The 19,851-nt window shown below is 40.3% G+C and overlaps 1 long non-coding RNA gene across 1 annotated transcript in view; it reads left to right on the plus strand.

The window, feature by feature from the left end:
- LOC102547760 (uncharacterized) overlaps positions 1-18,234 on the plus strand; it is a 47,858-nt gene extending 29,624 nt beyond the window's left edge. Inside the window, exons 3-4 of the long non-coding RNA XR_015637083.1 lie at positions 16,837-16,945; positions 18,109-18,234. This is a non-coding gene — a long non-coding RNA (uncharacterized LOC102547760). The remainder of the gene's footprint in view (positions 1-16,836; positions 16,946-18,108) is intronic.
- The last annotated feature ends 1,617 nt before the right edge of the window (positions 18,235-19,851 follow it).

The following is a 19,851-nucleotide window of genomic DNA, read 5'->3' on the forward strand; positions in this document are numbered from 1 at the left end:
GCCCAATGCTTTGCCCACCCAAACACTAAGTAAGATAGATTAGCTACAAGAAAATTTTGCCTTCAAAACATTCAATTTCAACTAGAATAAAATGTAGAGAAAAGTAAGGATCATTAGGAGAAAACATCTTATGATTCTAGGCTTCTGTGCTGTGCACCAATATATCAGAGAACAGTCTGACACCCTAATCCATGGGGCCACTTTGAATTCTATTCTTCCACTGAAAGTGCTTAACACCTTTAAACTCTGGTATCCACATCTGGAAAATGGACTTATAAATTCTGAAATACTTCCCTGAAGTAGACAGAGAATGGATACATTATAAGGTAGGGAAAGCAATTAGCAGAGTGCTTGGCTGCATTAATCTCTATGTACCAGGTATCTGTGACACTGATTGATTGCTCTATACACGTTACCATAGAATTTAGTGGCTTAGAAAAATATTACCTGCAGTTGCTGAGAAGGAAGAGTGCAGACTGCTTAGCTGCATGAGTGTGGGTAAGAGCCTCTTGCAAGGACTCAGTCTGAAGTGGGCCAGGGCCGAAGACATTCAAAGTCTTGACGGGACTTAAATCAGGATAGCAGAGCTGCTGCATCATCCTCATGATAGTTAATTACTTCATGTGCTCATGTTTATCCATAAATACAATATAGACTTCTACTTATGTTTATCTGTGTCTTTGTTATATATAGCCTAGTGATTTTTTTTCTTTTTGAGACAAGGTTTCATATTCTCTGTGCTGGTCTGAAATTCACTATGGCTGACAAAAATCTTGGATTTCTGATCCTCCTGCTTCTTCATCTCAAGGGCTATGATATAAAAATGCGCCCATCTGCCTGCCTTTTGCATTGATGGGAATTCAGCCTAGCGTGTGTACACAGTAGCCAAACATCCTACAAACTGAACTACATCTGCAGCCTCTAGTTCATGGTAACTTTAACTTCTTCCTTTTTCAAAAACCTTTACACTTATTTGCGACCAAATGACTCTCTCTCTCTCTCTCTCTCTCTCTCTCTCTCTCTCTCTCTCTCTCTCTCTGTGTGTGTGTGTGTGTGTATGTGTGTGTGTGTGTGTGTGTGTGTGTGTCCTCTGTCCCTCTGTCTCTGTCTCTGTCTCTTTCTGTGTGTGGAGGTCTCTTTCTGTCTGTCTATTTCTCTCTGTCTCTCTGTCTCTCTGTCTCTGTCTCTCTGTCTCTCTGTCTCTCTGTCTGTCTCTGTCTCTCTCGCTCTCTCTGTCTCTGTCTCTCTGTCTCTGTCTCTCTCGCTCTCTCTCTCTCTCTCTGTGTGTGTGTGTGTGTGTGTGTGTGTGTGTGTGTGTAAGTGGATGTAGGTATATTTTCTATGGTGTATATATATAATTCAGAGGACAATTTTCAGAGGGTAGCTCTCTTCTTGCACTTGTAAATTGGGAAGTTCAAAATCTGGTCCTCTGGCTTGGGACCAAGTACATATACCTGCTGAGCCACCTCATTGGCCCCACAGTAACATTTAAGACCATTAGATCTCCCTTCAGGAGCAGAAAAGACTAGAGCTGTTGCTGAAGACTTCCCATGCTACTTGAAACACGAGCCTGCTAAGTCTGGAAGCAAAAAGAGGTGACAGCATGTGCTACCACAGAGGAGGCAGAGACACATATTTGAAAGACAGCTGGAAGTACGGGTTGGATGAGAGCATTAGATACAAGAAGAATCATCTTGGAAAGAATTCAGGAGGAAGTAGAAAACAGATGGCAATGGGCAAGACAGCGATGAGGTCAACAGCAGGGATCTGAGCCAGGGCACTAACCTGATGACGGAGGTAATGGCTAAGATTGGTTTGGGCACGGTGTTGACTATGGCAGTCTGACAAATCCCAGAGACAGGAAACTGAATTTGATATCCATTCACTCTGAGCAAGCCACATGTCAATCCACAGTAATGGCCACTACTATATTCAAAGGCCTCTTGAGAGAACACATTCTTCTATATTGTCCTTAGAGTAGACAGTGAAATAAGAGTGTGCTGTTAGAAGAGAGCTCAGTGAGTTGCCACACCCAGCCATATTCCTGAGCTGTGCCATCCTAGCTGTGGCTAGCCACGTTTGAGGCTATGGTAGGGAATATCTTTCAAGCTTCTCTAGAGACGTGCCATCACTTCATTCTGAGAGCTTGCTGGCGACAATAACATAGGGAGCACAGGGGCCTCAGATCCAGTGAGGAATGGCAAAGTCTCCATTCACCAATCCAGGTGGCAGCTCAGAAGAAAATGGCAAAATCTTTGTCTAGTCCATGTGTAGATGCTGATAGTGTGTGCAAAAAATTCTACCATAGCTTATTCCCCTTCTTGGCCTAGAGACTTCTCCCCTACAAAAACTACTTATACTGAGATTAGCTAGATACATCTCCTTGATTCAACTATTAACCATAAGCCCTGCCTCTTTATTAAGCTCTATGCTGTAATCCAGCCTCATTGTTCAACTCTACATAATATACATGATGAACTTCCAAGGTACTACATTTTCTCCCACAGAGAGCCCTGTCTACCCAATCTCAGGTTTTTTGTATGTCCATATCTGTATTATTATTATTATTATTATTATTATTATTATTACTATTATTACCATCATTATCATTATTATTTCCTTGCTATTCCAGTCTTATCCAAATCCCTGGTCCATGCAAGGATGAGGCAAAATTATTTCTGTTGTCTTCTGACAGCAGATCCATAGGCACTGAACACAACTGACTGGTAGCCCAATTCCATTTCCTAATTCCCAGAGTGAAGCACATGGTAAGAGGACCAGAGATTGTACCATGGAGAATCAGATTGATTAAGGCTCAAAACTTCAGTTAGTGCCTGTGATTTTCATGAACTTGTATTCATTTAAAAACAGAAAAAGATAAGGGGGGGAGGACTGTGGAAATGACTACCAAGAGGATGGAATGAGATTCTAATTGAAAATAAATAAGCTTAAGGATTACTGCAGCTTCCTCCCCTGTGCTTGAATTCACAAATCACATAAGGAAGAAAGCAAACACTGAAAGGATTCAGAAACTGTTCCCTAGGGAGGGTGACTTTGAAGCAACAGTGGTACCCCACTGGGTAGACATTAACACAGAAGAGTTCTATTAACCAAGTAAAGTTTCAAAATTCCACATGGCCTGGGAAGGAGGCTCGGTGGTTAAGGACACTTACTGCTCTGCCAGAGAACCCATGTTCTATTCTCGTATCCAAGAACCATCTCTAATTCTAATTCCAGAGGATCTAATGTCCTCTTCTGGCTTCTTCTGGACTTAGCATGCATATGGTGTGTGTGTGTGTGTGTGTGTGTGTGTGTGTGTGTGTGTGTGTGTGTGCGCGCGCGTCCATGTGCATGCATGCATGCGTGCTTGTGTGTATATCTATATGTATGATGTATATGTATATATAAGATAATATATATGCATATTTATATGTATACACACATATATGCAGACACTAACACATTTTCATAAAATAAATCTCTTTAGAAATATCACAGATCATCCACTCTAGTGCCTCCTATTTTCTGCTCTTAAGTAATTTACTGGCCTGCTTAGAATTTATATCATAAACCCTGATTATAACAATATGAGAAAGTTGACCTGTGTCCAATCATCCTTTCCAAATATAATTTTAATCCTCCTCTGATTCTTAGTGTGTATCTTATTGGGGGTTTGCCTTATTTGGCTTCCTCATTCCACATTCTAGTCCCTAGGATAAGCAGAAGAAATCCTATTGTACAAACATACTGCATGACTTGGTATATTAGACTTTTTGTCTCTGTCATAAATATCTGATGGAAAAAAATTAAAATTAGGAAGGGGCAATAGGGCAGAATAGATGTGCCAGCAGCGTATAATGCTTGCTACTACTACCAGGACCTGAGTGAGATTCCCGGAGCCCACATGGAATAATAATTTCCATCCATATTTTCAGTTCCAGGAGATCTGATCTCTGTGGGCACATGATCAGGCACATGTGGTGTAGATACACATATGCAGACCACACACACACACATTTCTAAAATGTAGGAAGGACTAATGTTGGTCCATGGTTTCAAAGACTATTGTCAAGTCAGCAGACCTTATTGTTTCTAGGCCTACGGGGAATGTGAAGGGGCTCAGATGATTACCTCATGGTGGCCATAAAGCTGACACCAAGCAAGAGGAAGTATCTAGGGACCAGACTCACCCTTAAAAGATACATTCCTCATCTTTATCATCTAATAACATTATCAAGTTATGGAGCTATAAATGTATTAAAATGATGACCTCTCAAGGATTGATTATACTACTTAGGACCAAGTTTTCACCCATGAGGGCTTTAGGGACCTACAACATAATGAAACTATAATACATAGGAACCAAACCCACAATCTCCTCAAGAATACATAGGTGAGTAAGGATTAAATACTTGCTAACATAATCATCAAGAGAGCACGGTTGTTTCTCTGCAGCAAGATTTTGCCTATCCTAACCAAAGAAGCCAGAGGGTCTGAGATTTAATTGCTGTGCTACAATCAAAAAGTTATAGATATACTATTATTATCCAATTATAGATATACTACACCCATAGACCAGCTACATGGAGAGGTGTTCTATAATCACTCTGGGGCCTCAAAGTAACTTTGAATGCTGGGGACTAGAGGGTGAGATAGTGTTGAATGTAGTCATTGTGGACCAGAGGAAATGGTTCTCAATCCTTCTCTGAAGAGCAAAGAACTGTTAAAGGGAGTTGAAGAATGTGACAAGGCTATATGTAGGAAGGAAATAGCCAGACAGATGACAGGGCTGAAATTATGGGTAGCACAAGAATACCTTCTTGACTCAAGGGCCCCTCCACTTTTGTATAACACCTTGAAGATTATATTTGTCTCTAGTTCCAACCTGCTCCTTCTACTTCCTAGACAACTGGATTTATAGGGCATAGACCTGAACCCTAAAGGAACATTACCATGTTTAGTCATGCTTTCTTCTTCTTTTAAGTGAAAATAATAATATCTCTCCCACAATTATGATTCACATCAAGGGGTTAGGCATAAACATGGTCAACTGTTTACAAGACAAATTCTACTTGAAGTTTAACCCTAAGCAGATGGTGGGATCTTCCAGGACTTCTGTGGGACAATTTCCTTGTCATGTGAACACTCTTACCAAATGTTACTGTTGTTTCAGCTGATACAAAGTCTTCATCTAGGTTGGCTGACAGGCAGAGATTACAGTGCAGTCTGACTACATTCTGCTCCCGTTGGAACCTTCCACCCTCAGCAGGTGTTCTCCATTCTTAGGACTCATTTCGAGGTCCAAGAATAAAATAATCATTTGCAGTTAGGAGTACAGTAACAAGAATGCTATTGTTCTAATATTTTCCAGCATTGGAAAGTCAAATTGGTATATAAAAGTATACATATTCGGGGTTGGGGATTTAGCTCAGTGGTAGAGCGCTTGCCTAGCAAGCGCAAGGCCCTGGGTTCAGTCCCCAGCTCTGAAAAAAAGAAAAAAGAAAAGAAAAGCATACATAGTCAATGTTCCCATTTGATGAATATATACATATGTTTGTTTTAATTGCCTCCATCAAGATAATAAACTCATCTACCACTTTTTATTGGATATTTTATGTATTTGCATTTCTTTTTTTTCTTTTTCTTTTTTTTGGAGCTGGGGACCGAACCCAGGGCCTTGATAGGCAAGCGCTCTATCACTGAGCTAAATCCGAACCCAGGGCCGAACCCAGGGCCGAACCCAGGGCCTTGCTAAGCAAGCGCTCTACCACTGAGCTAAATCCCCAACCCCTATGTATTTGCATTTCAAATGTTATCTCCTTTCTCCCCCTCTCTTATACCCCTCCTCCTCCCCCTGCTTCTATGAAGATGCCCCCTCTCCCACCCAGCCACTCCCATCTCAATACCCTGGCATTCCCCTACACTGAGGAAACAAGCCTTCACAGGACCAATGACTTCTTTTCCTATTGATGCCAGACAATGCCATTCTCTGTTACACATGGGGCTGGAACCATTGTTTCCTCCATGTATATATACCCTTTGGTTGGTAGTTTAGTCCCTGGCAGCTCTGGAGTCTGGTTGGTTGATATCGTTGTTCTTCCTATGGGGTTGCAAACCCCTTTAGCTTCTTCAGTCCTTTTGCTAACTCCTCCATTGGGGTCCCCATGCTGAGTCTGATAGTTAACTGCAAGCATCCTCATCTGTATCAATAGGATTCTGGCAGAGCCTCTCAGAAGACATCTATATCAGGCTCCTGTCAGCAGGCACTTCTTGGCATCAGCAATAGTGACTGGATGTGGTAGCTATGTATGGGATGAGTCCCCAAGTGGGGAAGTCTCTGACCTTTCCTTCAGTCCTTGCTCCACACTTTGTCCCTGTGTTTCCTCTTGTGATGATTTTGTTCGCCCTTCTAAGAAGGACTGAAGCATCCACACTTTGGTCTTCCTTCTTCTTGAGCTACATATGGTCTGTGAATTGTATCTTGGGTAGTCCAAGCTTTTGGATGAATAGCCACTTATCAGTGAGTGCATACTATGTGTGTTCTTTTGTGACTGGGTTACCTCACTCAGGATGATATTTTCTAGTTCCATCCATTTGCCTAAGAATTTCATGTAGTCATTGTTTTTAATAGCTGAGTAGTACTCCATTGTGTAAATGTACCACATTTTCTGTATCCATTCTTCTGTTTAAGGAAAGTTTCACTGTATGCTTTTGTGACTGTATGTGTTGTGGGTTTGAATGTGAAATGCCACTCATAGGTTCATGTGTGTCAATAATTGGTCCTCAGGTAGTGGTGTTTATGGAAAGGTCATGGAAGCTTTTAAAAGTAGAGCCTTGTTTGAGGAAGTATGTCACTGGATCACTGGGAATGGGCCTTGAGGGTTTATAACACAGATTCACTCCTTATTTGTTGTGTGCTTCCTGACTGGACATGCAGCATGACCATCTAGCCTCATGATTCTGTCACTATGACGTCTGTGCCTGTTGCCATATCTTCCTGCTCACTATGGACTTCCTGCTCCTTCTAGGGTTGTAAGCCAAAATAAACCTTTACTTCTCCAAAAGATTTAATTTCACTATCTAGGCCATTATACACATCAAGAGAAAAGTAATCAAAACAGTGCCATGATTAGCTTCTGTTGTTAATATAACATAACTCAGAGTCATGGGAAGAGAGAATCTCTTTCAAAATTTCTGTTTGAAAAAGAACTTCAATCAGGTTGGCCTCTGAGATGTCTATGGGACATTGACTTGGTTACTAATTGAAGCGGAAGGGCTCAGGCTACTGTGGGCAGTGACACCACTGGGCAGGTGGGCCTGGGCTCGGTATAATAAATCTAGCTGAGCCATGAGTCAATAAACAAAGTTCTTTCATTATTTCTGCCATAGTGCCTTCCCTGACTTCTCTCAATAAGGCAGTCTTACCTGGAAGCGTAGGCCAAATAAGAAACCCTTTTCTCCCAAGTTGCTTTTACTCATGGGCTTTATCACAGCAACAAAAACCAGACCAGAACAAGGACTATATCAAAGAATGTTAAAACTCATCCTGTTGTTTTAGGTGAAACATCACAAACAGTCAGATGAACAGGGGTGTGTGTAGCTGTAATCTGATCTCTACCTGGAAACAGCCCAGACTGCATTCCTTCTCGAACTCTGGCCTTCTTCAAACAATACACTTGCTCTTTCCCCTTTCTGCTATAATATGGAGGATAAAAATCACAGTTATTGGAAATTTCAAGTGATAGATATGATGTAAATAACTTCGGTTTCCTCAACAGACCCTTAGATGAGCATCATAATTTGAGTATGAAATATTCCCATCAACAGATTCTAGCAAAAAAATGTCCAATAGAGTCCTTGCTTCTATCTCCAACTCATAAGCAGAGTCTTTTCTATACAGTTCTGCATTCTGATCTTCTGGACTTCTACAGGAATCATGTGCTTACAGCATCCCCAGATTTATTTAGCTTACAACTCCAAGATTTTCTACATTTATCTCCAAATCTCTGGTTCTAAATTTGTAACAAGTGTATGTTCAGGTTTAGCATAGTATTAACCCCACTTCTTGTTACAAATTTTCTGTATCACTTTTCTCATTGTTGCAACAAAATACACAGCAGAAACAATTTAAGGATTCAAGGATTTGTTAGGACTTAAAGCTAAAAGAGATACATTCTACTATAACAGAGATGCCATGAAGGCAGGAACAGTAGGGTGGCTAGTCACATCTTAGTAATCAGGTAGCAGGGAGAGAAGATGAAGTGGATCCAGTCTATAGAACCCTAAAGACAACCCAGGTATCTGTTTCATCCAACAAAATTTCTCCTTCTAATGGTTCTATTAATATCCTAAACAGAGCCATAAATGAGGGACCAAGTGGCCTCATATACATGAGCCGATGAGAAGTATTTCACATATATACCATAACACCAAGGATGTGAGAATGTGGTCAGGAAATCTAGATTGCAGTAGAGCTGACTCAACAGAGAAGAGCTCTCTGAAGCTTGTTGGTGTTCATGTCACGTCATCAAATACCCATGGTCCCAGACTTGGGGTTGTGGGATTTAACATTTGCTCTACTGGGTAGCACTCTTGCTTTGGTTTAGGCTTTCCTTGATATTTTTCTGTCCCTTCTTAGTAGAATGAGATGTTACTCCTTGACATTGTCTATTAAAATTCTGTGACCATTATGAATGTACAGTTTACTGTTTACCTTTAATACCAAAAAGGATGTTGGAATTTCTGGACATTGTTGGCACTTTTGAGTCTATGGTAATTCTCAGTGGTGAACTAATTACATTTTGTCCTATAAGATGGTCATGAGTCCTGTTGGGTCAAAGGTAGAATATTATGGCTTAAATCTGAATTGTCCTTCACAGATTCATATATTTTGGGTTGTTGCTGTTGTTGTTGTTGTTTTCTGGGGGGAATTGAATGTAGGACCTAACATGTTCTAAGCACTCTCCCACACAATCCCTAGGATTGTGTTCTCAGCAACCAGTCCCCAGTTTGTAACACTATCCTGTGGTACTATGGAACTCTCACAGGAGAAGGCGGGTTGGCAGAAGTCTCTAGGAATGGGCCTTTGAAGGCTCAACCTGCTCTCTCTGCTTCTCAGACTACTGCCATGGGAGGAACTCTTGGCTGCCATCCTCTCCTACTTCCAAGGACTAAGACTTACTTCAATGTCTTCCCTGGTAGGGTATATTTAAGCTGTAAACCAAAACAAATTCTTCCTCCTAATGATGCTTTTGTTCAGGATTGCTCACAGTGCTGCAAAAGTAACTATTGCAAAGAAGAACTTACCATAATGTTACTTCTATTTAAAAATTAAAATACTAAATCACCAGAGTGAGTCATGAGTCATACAACGAATAAGGTGCAAGCTAGAATTTGAACCCAAACAGTTTAATCAAACACCTGAACTCTGGGTACTTGATTCTACTTTCCTTATTCTGTGTTCATGAGCCAACGTGGTTGCAGTTATCCATTTGGTCATCAACAGTCTTATGAGGATATACCATAAAAAAGCAACTTCTAGACATCATTCTATGTGACCAAAGTACATCCCAGATCTAACCATCTCCTTGCTTCTCTCTTTTTTTTAAAAAAAATTATTTTTCTTGGATACTTTATGTATTTTTAAAAGTTTATTTATTTTATGCATATGAGTACACTGTCACTGTCCTCAGACATACCAGAAGAGGATATCAGATTCCATTACAGATGGTTGTAAGCTACCATGTGGTTGCTGGGATTTGAACTCAGGACCTCTGGAAGAGCAGTCATTAATTAAGAGACTCTTAATTGCTGAGCCATCTCTCCAGGTCCTGTATTTACATTCCAAGTGTTATCCCTTTTCCCCCTTCCCCCTGCTTCTATGAGGATGCACACACTCCCACCTGCCCACTCTAGCCTCAATGCCCTGCATTACCCTACTTTGGGGAAATGAGAGTAATTCACAGGACCAACCAAGGGCTTTTCCTCTTATAGATGCTGGACAATGCCATCCTATGCTACATATGTGGCTGGAGTCATGGGTTTTTCCATGTGTACTCACTGGCTGGTGGTTCAGTCACTGGGAGCTCTGGTGGGGTCTGGTTGGTTGATATTGTTGTTCTTCCATGGAGGATGTGGAGAAATAGGAACACTCCTCTATTGTTGCAAGCTGGTACAACCACTCTGGAATTCAGTCTGGCAGTTTCTCAGAAAATTGGACATAGTACTAATGAGGACCCAGCTATACCACTCCTAGGAATACACCCAAAAGATGCTCCTTGCCTCTTTTATGCCTAACATCAATATGCTCCATTCCTGAATAGCTTTCTTGTGCATTCACAGCACATGCCAGGAAAATGAAACTTCTCCCCTCTGGCTTTTCTATTTGTGCATAAAGAAATAGTTTTATGAGCAAATCTGTGAACATAAGAGTTGCTGCAATTTTATAGACTCCAATTACATAATTTTATTTAAAATTTTAATGACGTTTTTAATTGCATTGCACTTAAAAAATTACTACAACTAGGAGGCAGAGAGTGGAAGTTTGAAGCCTTCTCAGCTCTATAGTGAAAGGAGATCGTGGCATTCATTTACTAGGAGACAGGATTCTAGACCTCAGCCCCTAGCTTCTGTAACTCTAACCTGGTGCTTGTTACATTATTGGTATATCAGGCATTGTGCAGTTTTTAAACTTTGTTTCTTTTGGCTTTCAAAATTCATTTTGTAAAGTAAAAATTTTCACAACACCTCAGGCCTAATTTACCTAATTAATAATTTCACTATACTGATCTCTAATGTGTTTTGAAATTGTGTGGTTAGGAGGTTCTAGGAACTACAACCTAGCCTAGCCAAAATAGAAGTAATGAGGCAAATGCCACACCAAAAATGGCTTTTGGCCACAAGTCTGCCCCTCTGTTCCTTGCTCTGTTCTTCTTGGTTTTCTCATTTGCTTTATGAAAAAGTTTGAAATAATTTTCTAACAGGAAAAATAAATATGAGCTACCTGAATCAAAGTTCAATAGAGCCTACACGTTCTATGAGAAATCCTCATGTGTGTTTGCTATGTATTCTTCACTGGAAAGAGAAGAAAGAAGGATGGAAAGGAGGAAGAAAGAAAGGAAGGGAGGGACAAGAAGAAGTAATTGTTGTTATTCATTGGAGGGAAAAATTTTCCCTAAAATGTATAGGGTCATTCTCTTTCTTAAGAAAAAAATACATATCTCACTGAGCAAACTGAAAATTTTAAGTAATATATTTTGCTTTAACCTGAATTTCTTTTTTATTATCATCATCATCATCATCATCATCATCATCATCATCATCATCATCATCATCATCATCATCATCATTTTCTCCCTCCCCTTTGTTGGGCATTTCAGCTAATCTCTTCCCTATTGGGTCCTTGGAGTTTCTTGCTTTCCTGGCATCTGGGACTTGCTGGTGGCTACCCTCAGTTCCCCATTCCCCAATTCTATACACCTCTGTTTAAATTTGTGACCCTCTGTATATTGACCCCATTTCCTCTTCTACCCTCTGTATATCATCCCCATCTCTTCTGCTACCTGATCCTGCCCCCCTCTTATCTCCTCTTCCTTCTCTCTTCTCCCCAAGTTTCTCACATCCTCTATCTCATAAGTATTTTGCTCCCCCTTCTGAGAAGGACTGAGGCATCCACATTTTGGTCGTCCTTCTTCTTGAGCGACATACGGTCTGTGAATTGTATCTTGGGTATTCCAAGCTTTTGAGCTAATATTCATTTTTCAGTGAGTGCACACCATGTCTGTTCTTTTGTGACTGGGTTACCTCACCCAGGATGATATTTTCTAGCTCCATCCATTTATCTACAAATTTCATAAAGACATGGCTTTTAATAGATGAGTAGTACTCTGTTGTGTAAATGTACCACATTTTCTGTATCCATTCTTCTGTTGAAGGACATCTGAGTTCTCTCCAGCTTCTGGCTATTATAAATAAGGCTGCTATGAAAATAGTGGAGCATGTGTCCTTGTTATATGTTATATGCCCAGAAGTGCTATAGCTGGGTCCTCAGATGGTACTATGTTCAATTTTCTGAGAAACTTCCAGACCCCTTTCTAGGGTGGTTGTACCAGCTTGCAATCCCGCCAACAATGGAGGAGTGTTCCTCTTTCTCTATATCTTTGCCAACATCTGCTATCACCTGAGTTTTTGGTCTTAGCAATTCTGACTAGTGTGAGGTGGAATCTCAGGGTTGTTTTGATTTCCACTTCCCTGATGACAAAGATGTTGAACATTACCTTAGGTGCTTCTCAGCCATGCAATATTCCTCAGTTGAGAATTCTTTGTTTAGTTCTGTACCCCATTTTTAATAGTATTATTTGCTTCTCTGGAATCTAACTTCTTGACTTCTTTGTATATATTGGATACTCGCCCTCTATCAGATATAAGATAGTTAAACATGGTCTCCAATAACAACAAAAACAACAGAAAGCCCACATAAACATGGAAGTTGAACAATGCTCTACTCAATGATAACTTTGTCACGGAATAAATTAAGAAAGAAATTAAAGAGATTTTAGAATTTAATGAAAATGAAGGCACAATATACTCAAACTTATGGTTCACAATGAAACCCATGCTAAGAGGAATACTCATAGCTCTGAGTGCCTCTAGAAAAAACCTGGAGACAGCATACACTAGTAGCACATCTGAAACTCTAGAATAATAAGAAGCAAATTCACCCAAGTGGAGAAGACAGCAGGAAATAATCAAACTCAGGGCTGAAAGCAACCAAGTAGAAACAAAAAGAACTATATAAAGAATCAACAAAACCAGGAGCTGGTTCTTTGAGAAAATCAACAAGATAGATAAACCCTTATCCAGCTAACAAGAAGGCACAGAGACAGTATCCAAATTAACAAAATCAGAAATGAAAAGGGAGATGTAACAACAGAAACCAAGGAAAATTTTTAAAAAATCAACAGATCCCACTATAAAAGCCTATATTCAACAAAACTGGAAAATCTGGATGAAATGGGCAGTTTTCTAGACAGATACCATGTACCAAAGATAAATCAGGATCAGATAAAACATCTAAACAGCCCCATGATCCCCAAAGTAATAGAAGCAGTCATTAAAAGTCTCCCAACCAAAAAAGCCCATGACCTGGATTTCTAACCCTAAGCTTTTGTGATTCTAATTTCTTTTGACTAAGAAGCTTGTAAGCAGCACTTCTTGTAAATGCTCCTTCCATAAGCAAGGAACTTCAGAGGCTAGCTCTCCTTTCTACACATGTTAAATAATTATATAAGAGTTCAGTGAGAGAAACATTAACAGGGAAGATGTTAGCAAGTTGGAATCCTTGTGGCCCAAACCACACAAAGAATGTGACCAACTAAGGTCAGGCCCACACATGATAGTCTTTACTCTGATCACCTGGGAATAACAAAATGAGTGCCTATGTTGTAGTTTCTTTCATTGCTGACACAAATGCCATGATTGAAAGTAACTTATGGAAGGAAAGTATTTACTGCGTTTACACATCCACATCACAGTGATCATTAAGGGAATTTGGAGGAAAAGTTTAAGCATTAGCTTGACAGCAGGCAGGCAGGCAAACTTGCTATTCCACAAAGTATTACCTCTAGCCATGGAACTAACTTGCAACCAAGAAGTACATAGAGGACGTTGTTTGATGGCTAGTTCGTGGTTAGCTGGCTTCCTCATACAGCTCAGGCCACCTGTCTAGCGAACTGAACCTCCTAAAGTGGCCTGGTCCCCACTGAAGCAATCAAGATAATCCTTCACAGATATGCCCATAGGCCAATCTGGGCAATCCTTCAGTTAAGACTCCCATCTCAGATGATTCTAGGCTCTATCGAGTTGAAAATTAGGACAGGTTGAAAGCATGTTTATACAACAACTTTTCATTGAGATCCAAGTAAATATATGTATAAATAGTTAGGGAATATAACTGAGTTAACATATTAAAAAATCATCATAAAAGTAAATCAGCTCTCAAGGTGCTAACACAAGTATAGTTCCTTCTACAATATATTTCCTTCTACAAGGTGGCCCAACCTCTGTTTTCCCAGAGAAATCATTTGAAGACAATATACTTTCTTTCAATAATAGTGACTCGCCGTAGAAATTTTCAAGAACAGTGGTGTAGACTGATCTCATCAAAGCTCACATGGTGCTTCTGAGTAGGTGTGGAAATGTATCTAAATATACCTTGTTCCCTAAATCCTATTACAGGACAGGGCCTCTTGATATTGAGTGCCTATGATATCATGTAGACATCTTGATATCTATATCAAGCATAGCAAGGGTCCAATAGACTCATAAAGACCAAGTAAGCTGCAGAAGAGATGTGTAGGACAGAGGTCTTTGTTCCTGGACTGTTTAATTTCCTTGTCTTCTAGGCAAGCCATACATCTTACTAATATTTAATGTTAGCATCTAATCTGTTATACTTTAATTATTAATTCCTGGAATGTCTGTTTATCTTACATTTTCTATATATGTTATTCTAAATAAATAAGACCTAAGAACTTACAGCAATCATCATCAATGGTTATCTTTGATTATCAACTAAGCACAATCTACAGTCATCTGCAAAGAAAGCTTAAATGAAGGATTGTCTCCATTGAATTTGCATGCGCATGTGTCTGTGAAGGTCTGTTTCAGTTAAGTTAATCAATGTGAGAAGTCCCAGGCCACTGTGACAACACAATGTGAATTGTCAATGAGTGGATATATCAAGCAGAAAACAACCAAGCAATCAACTGAGCATGGATGCATTCATTTCTCTTTCCTCTTGATTGGACACAATGTGATCAGATATTACAAGTTCCTGACACCTTCATTTTTTTGCTTTGAAGGACTATAACCTGAAATTGAGAGCTAAAATAAATCCATTGTCCCCCTAAGTTAATTTTTGCCAGTATTTTTTATCACACCAACTGAAAGGAAACTAGGACAATGATAATATTAAAATAGCATCACTTTGATACCATTTAAAGTATGGTGTGTCAGTTCTGTTCTTAATAGCTGCAGGCCATACTCTGTATAAGCCAGTGTATCAAACTCACAATCCTGGGAATGCTTACGCAGAGACACTGAGGACAGTGCACGTGAACAGTCACATTTTTAAACATATGAGGTGTTTTGAAAGGTACTTTTTCAAGCAGAGATTTTTTTCCAAGAAAATAATTTTTGTCTGAAAAGCAATCATCATGTGTGTGCAACGCCAGATGCCATATCAAGTGCTCTGTCATAACTTAGGGGTTGGATTGCACCTTCACAGACCTGCATGTAAGGTCACGTCATTTATGTAGCCATCACTACAAAAAGCCACCCATGAAATCCCAACAATAAGCTAGGTTGCATGAACAAGTCCTACAGGATGTTAATATCAGTTGACATGCTAACGTGGATAGGAGATGTTGTGCAAGACCTCATCCCTACATGAAGAGGTGCAGGTGGCCAATGGCTACTAAAACTAAAAGAGGGAGAATTGGGTTCCTCCCTGGACCAGTTCTGTATGTGTGTGTATATATATATATATATATATATATATATATATATATATATATATATATATATATATATATATGTGTGTGTGTGTGTGTGTGTGTGTGTGTGTGTGTGTGTGTGTATGATTCATGTCTATATTGACAGTGCTAAATGGACCCAGAAGGTTGTATATACAGATATACATGACTAAAGAAGAGACCATGAATTTGGCACAGAGAAGAGGAAGATGAATTGGGGGGAATTCAAAGTAAGAATGTTCATGTATCATGTTCTTGAAAAAAGTGCTAAATAAATGTAAAAAGAGAGGAAGCACAGACACTAGGTGTGTTAACATGCTGTGCTACACTATCAGGCCAACAGGTCAGATCACAGGAGACAGTGCAATGCAGAGCAATTCAGAGTCTAGCCTGCTCAGAATAAGCTGGCTTTCAAGCATTAAGTCTTGAAAAGCACATAATCCACACATACCTTAAGCTTCTCTTCTAAGCGAGCTAATGGATATATCTAATTTACCCTAGAACAAAAGTCAATAATTAAAAATGAGTTGCTGGTTTTGATTACTCCACCCCCTTTGTGAATTTGTGTGTAGGAAACTTCATGGCCAAGACAGTGCATTGGAAAGTGAGGTTACGGGGAGCCTTTAGGCTTTGATGAACGTGCCCTTGTCAACAGGTTAAATAGGACCTTTGTCGTACCTTTGCTGTCTTCTTCGGCCACACAAGGACACAATGTTCCTTCTTTCTGAGGGATGCTGTTTACAAGGTGCTATCTTGGAAGGGAAGACTGGTGCTCCCAGATTTCACCGTCCCTGCCACCTTCATCAGAATTTTCTGCCTCCGAAGATAAATTTTTTTGTTCTGTATAAGTTACTCCGAACTCTGTAAAATAATATAATTTTTTTTGTTCTTTATAAGTTACTCAATCCCAGGTACTCTCTTACAGAAGAACGCGCACACACACACACACACACACACACACACACACACACACACACACACACTACTGAGGTGTATTTTAAGAGCTGTCGCAGTGGTAATGGATTATCTGAGATCTAGCAACAGGCCTGCTATCACTTCTCCACCTGAGGAAAGAGGAAAGCCAGTTCAGAAATGCCTGAGCTGGAACTGCGTGTTCCATACTAAGAGGTTGAATCCTGGGAGGGTGTCAGCAGCAGGGGAAAGAACACATGGGAAAAGCATGTCTACTTTAGGACGGGGTTAACTGAAGCAAAGCCACAGTGCAGTGGAGCTTGCTCGCCCATTGAAATGGTTTCAGAGTCCTGAAACGAACGAAACCGCTGAGAAACCCACTTCTTTTTAGGAAGAACACAGTGTTCATCATGTTCTGTGGCACATGAAGGTATTTCCTGGCTGTTCTTTAGGACCAGAAAGCAAAGGAGTTTCTTGAATGCTGCCTGCCATGCATTAAGGTACTTATTAATAAGGCGCCTTTTTATTTACAGGGGACTGGCAATGAATCAGCCAAGAAGAATGGAGAGGCAAGAGACCCTCAAATGAATGTTGGCCTCTGGCCATTCTTCTGTCTGGGGTTGAGAAATATTCCCATAGACTCTTAAAAGAAGTTTCTTTCTCGGAGTTTCTGCCTATGGTGGGGTGGGTGGGCAGAATGTCTTTTAAGAGACAGACAGAGAGACAGAGAGAGAGACAGAGAGACAGAGAGACAGAGAGACAGAGAGAGACAGAGAGAGACAGAGAGAGACAGAGAGACCGAGACAGAGAGAGACTCAAACCAAAAATGATGAACAGCAAAGAGAATGCCAGTTGCTTCAAATGCTTCTTGTAGCTTATACTTGACTTCCAAAGACCTTTATTTTGGAGCCATTTTATTTTTATTTTATTTTATTTTTACTTCTAAATGAAACTCAGCTTTGTTTTTCAAAACAAAACAAAACAAAAAAAACAAAGCAACTAAATGCCCCGTTTTTGTGTGAACCTTCTGCCAACAGACAGCCTGACACACCACTGTGAGTCGGCGAGTAAAACAGCTCTATAAACACAGAGGTGGTCAGGTCGATGGATCAGTGCATATGAAAACATGCGTAATGATGTAAGGCACTGAGGCAACCTCAGACTAAAGGGGATCCTTTCAAACACTTAACATTCTTGTCCTTGAACTCCTTAATAATGCTCCTGGCAAATAATTTTCTATCCTTCGACTACAAATTATTTCCAAGGGCAGAGAGCTTATTACTTTTCCAGACAGCCCTAGAAATCGGAAGCCTCGTGTGAGGCCAAACTGATATTCTCTGGGGTTTTCCATCTACGAATATTATTGCCTACATTTACTGCCACACGGGACAAACCCTGAATTTCATAAGACTCCTTTCTTGAACCTCAGCTTTCTCTTTTGATGAGAGGGTAACAATCCATCCACTTCAAGGGTCACCATAAGATTAAATAGGAATCTCTTCATAAAAAGTTTAGCACTCAATTTGACAGATGAAGAAACTCACTAGATGCCCACATCTTCTGTATTACACTCTATTTAGCAGTCTTTCAGAAAGTGTTGGACGTTGATTATATAGATTGCCATTAAGGATATGCAATTTCATTTTGATTTTTTGATTTGTAGGAAGTGGCAGGACAATGTGTATGGATTGGGCCCAAGGACTTATATATGCTAAGTGACTGCTCTACCACTGAACTGCTCCCGCAGTAAGAAATATGTAAGCTTCAATATAAACAAACTCAACTAGTCTATTTTAGTTTTTATACTAATATTCTTTTTAAATTAATTCATTGATTTAATTCACATCCCAATAGCAGCTTCCCCTCTTCTCTCCCCAGTCCCTAACTCTCATATCCCCTCATTTTTACCAAAGCTTTACAAAGAAACTATGACAGGCCAGAGGATCAGCCTAGCTACTGTGATTAGAACAAATGGGTAAGGCTCGGTGTCTATCTCTCAGGAAAATCGGCAACACACAGTGCAAACTCATTGTGGTGGTGGAAAGGGCAGGCAGCAAAGAGACAATGGTTTCTGACACTGGGAATCGGAAATCTCTCATAGATGTGCAGCATTGACTCCTACCTTTCAAGGACTTAAGCAAAGAAAACCCTTCCCCTTTCCAATACACTGTGTGGTACTTAGTCTCACTTGACTAAGAAGGTCCTGAACCTAAGAGTCACACATCTCCTTGCAGGACTTGAAGTTTCCACTAGGAATACAAGGTGTCCTGGAGAGAAGCGAAGACTTTGGATATACTGGCCATGCGCCATGCAGAATATACTATGCAACTGAGCCAGAGTCTTAACTCACAGTTGAAATGGGTTAAATATCCCTGAATCCATTACACCACCAAGGCTGCTTGGCTCTCCTATGTGGCACAAACTAGACCACAAGAAACTGTAACTATCTAGAGAAAGGTGAGGGAGGCAGAAAGAAAAGAGTGCCGGAGGTGGAAACTAAGACTTAGTCACAAACACTTACTGCTGAAAAACTGTTTTCAGATCATACTGAACCTTCACCTGAGCTCCTGGGACTCGGAACAGGGGGTTAACTTCAATTTATTTCAAGGAGCTTCATGCTAACAGGGCAAACAGAGGTCTAATGTTTTGGTTTCTGTTCAAAGGCAGATGCTAGCTAGCAGCAAGATAGTTTCCACAATGTTGCTACTGGTCATGTATGGACTACCTCTAAAAAATGGATGGCTCAGTGGTTTAAACCAATGCAAGGGACAATGTATACAGAAGAAAGAACACATGTAGTGCACATTAAATACATGCAAACATACACATGCACACACACACACACACACACACACACACACACACACACACACACACAGACAACACACACTGTGCAGTCCCTGTCAACAGGTTGGGCTGTATGGTTTCTAGAAGGCTAGCAAGTAATTATTTTCAATAACTTCTACAAAGGTTTGGGACACCATTCCTTCTCCCTTCTCTGATTCAGTCTTTCTTCTTTAGGTACTTTACATTGGGAAACATTGACACCCCCTTCCTCTGCTCCCTCTTTCCCACTTTACCCTCTTCTAGAGCCTTTCTGATTTAAGGCACATACTTGCATCTGGTGTTCTAATGCTAACTTCAAGTTATTCACGACAGAAAGTTCTGTTGAGCTCACTGTCAGTAGACGAAGCTTCTCAATACCTTTGTGTCCTGCCTGCTCCATTTATTTGCATATTCCAGGAATCCCACCTTTTTCTCAGCATGGCTCTTCTATCTGCTTTAGCCAAGGGGATCTTTCATACGCTGCCCATTTGACACACTCTTTCTTACATGTGACACATGCACTTCACCTCAGTTGTGAGGGACAACCTTGAGCATCCTGATGTATGTCCTTGGCTACCCT

The sequence above is a fragment of the Rattus norvegicus genome, chromosome 14, assembly GCF_021556685.1.
Source record: "Rattus norvegicus strain SHRSP/BbbUtx chromosome 14, alternate assembly SHRSP_T2T, whole genome shotgun sequence".
In the NCBI taxonomy this organism is placed as follows: Eukaryota; Metazoa; Chordata; class Mammalia; order Rodentia; family Muridae; genus Rattus; species Rattus norvegicus.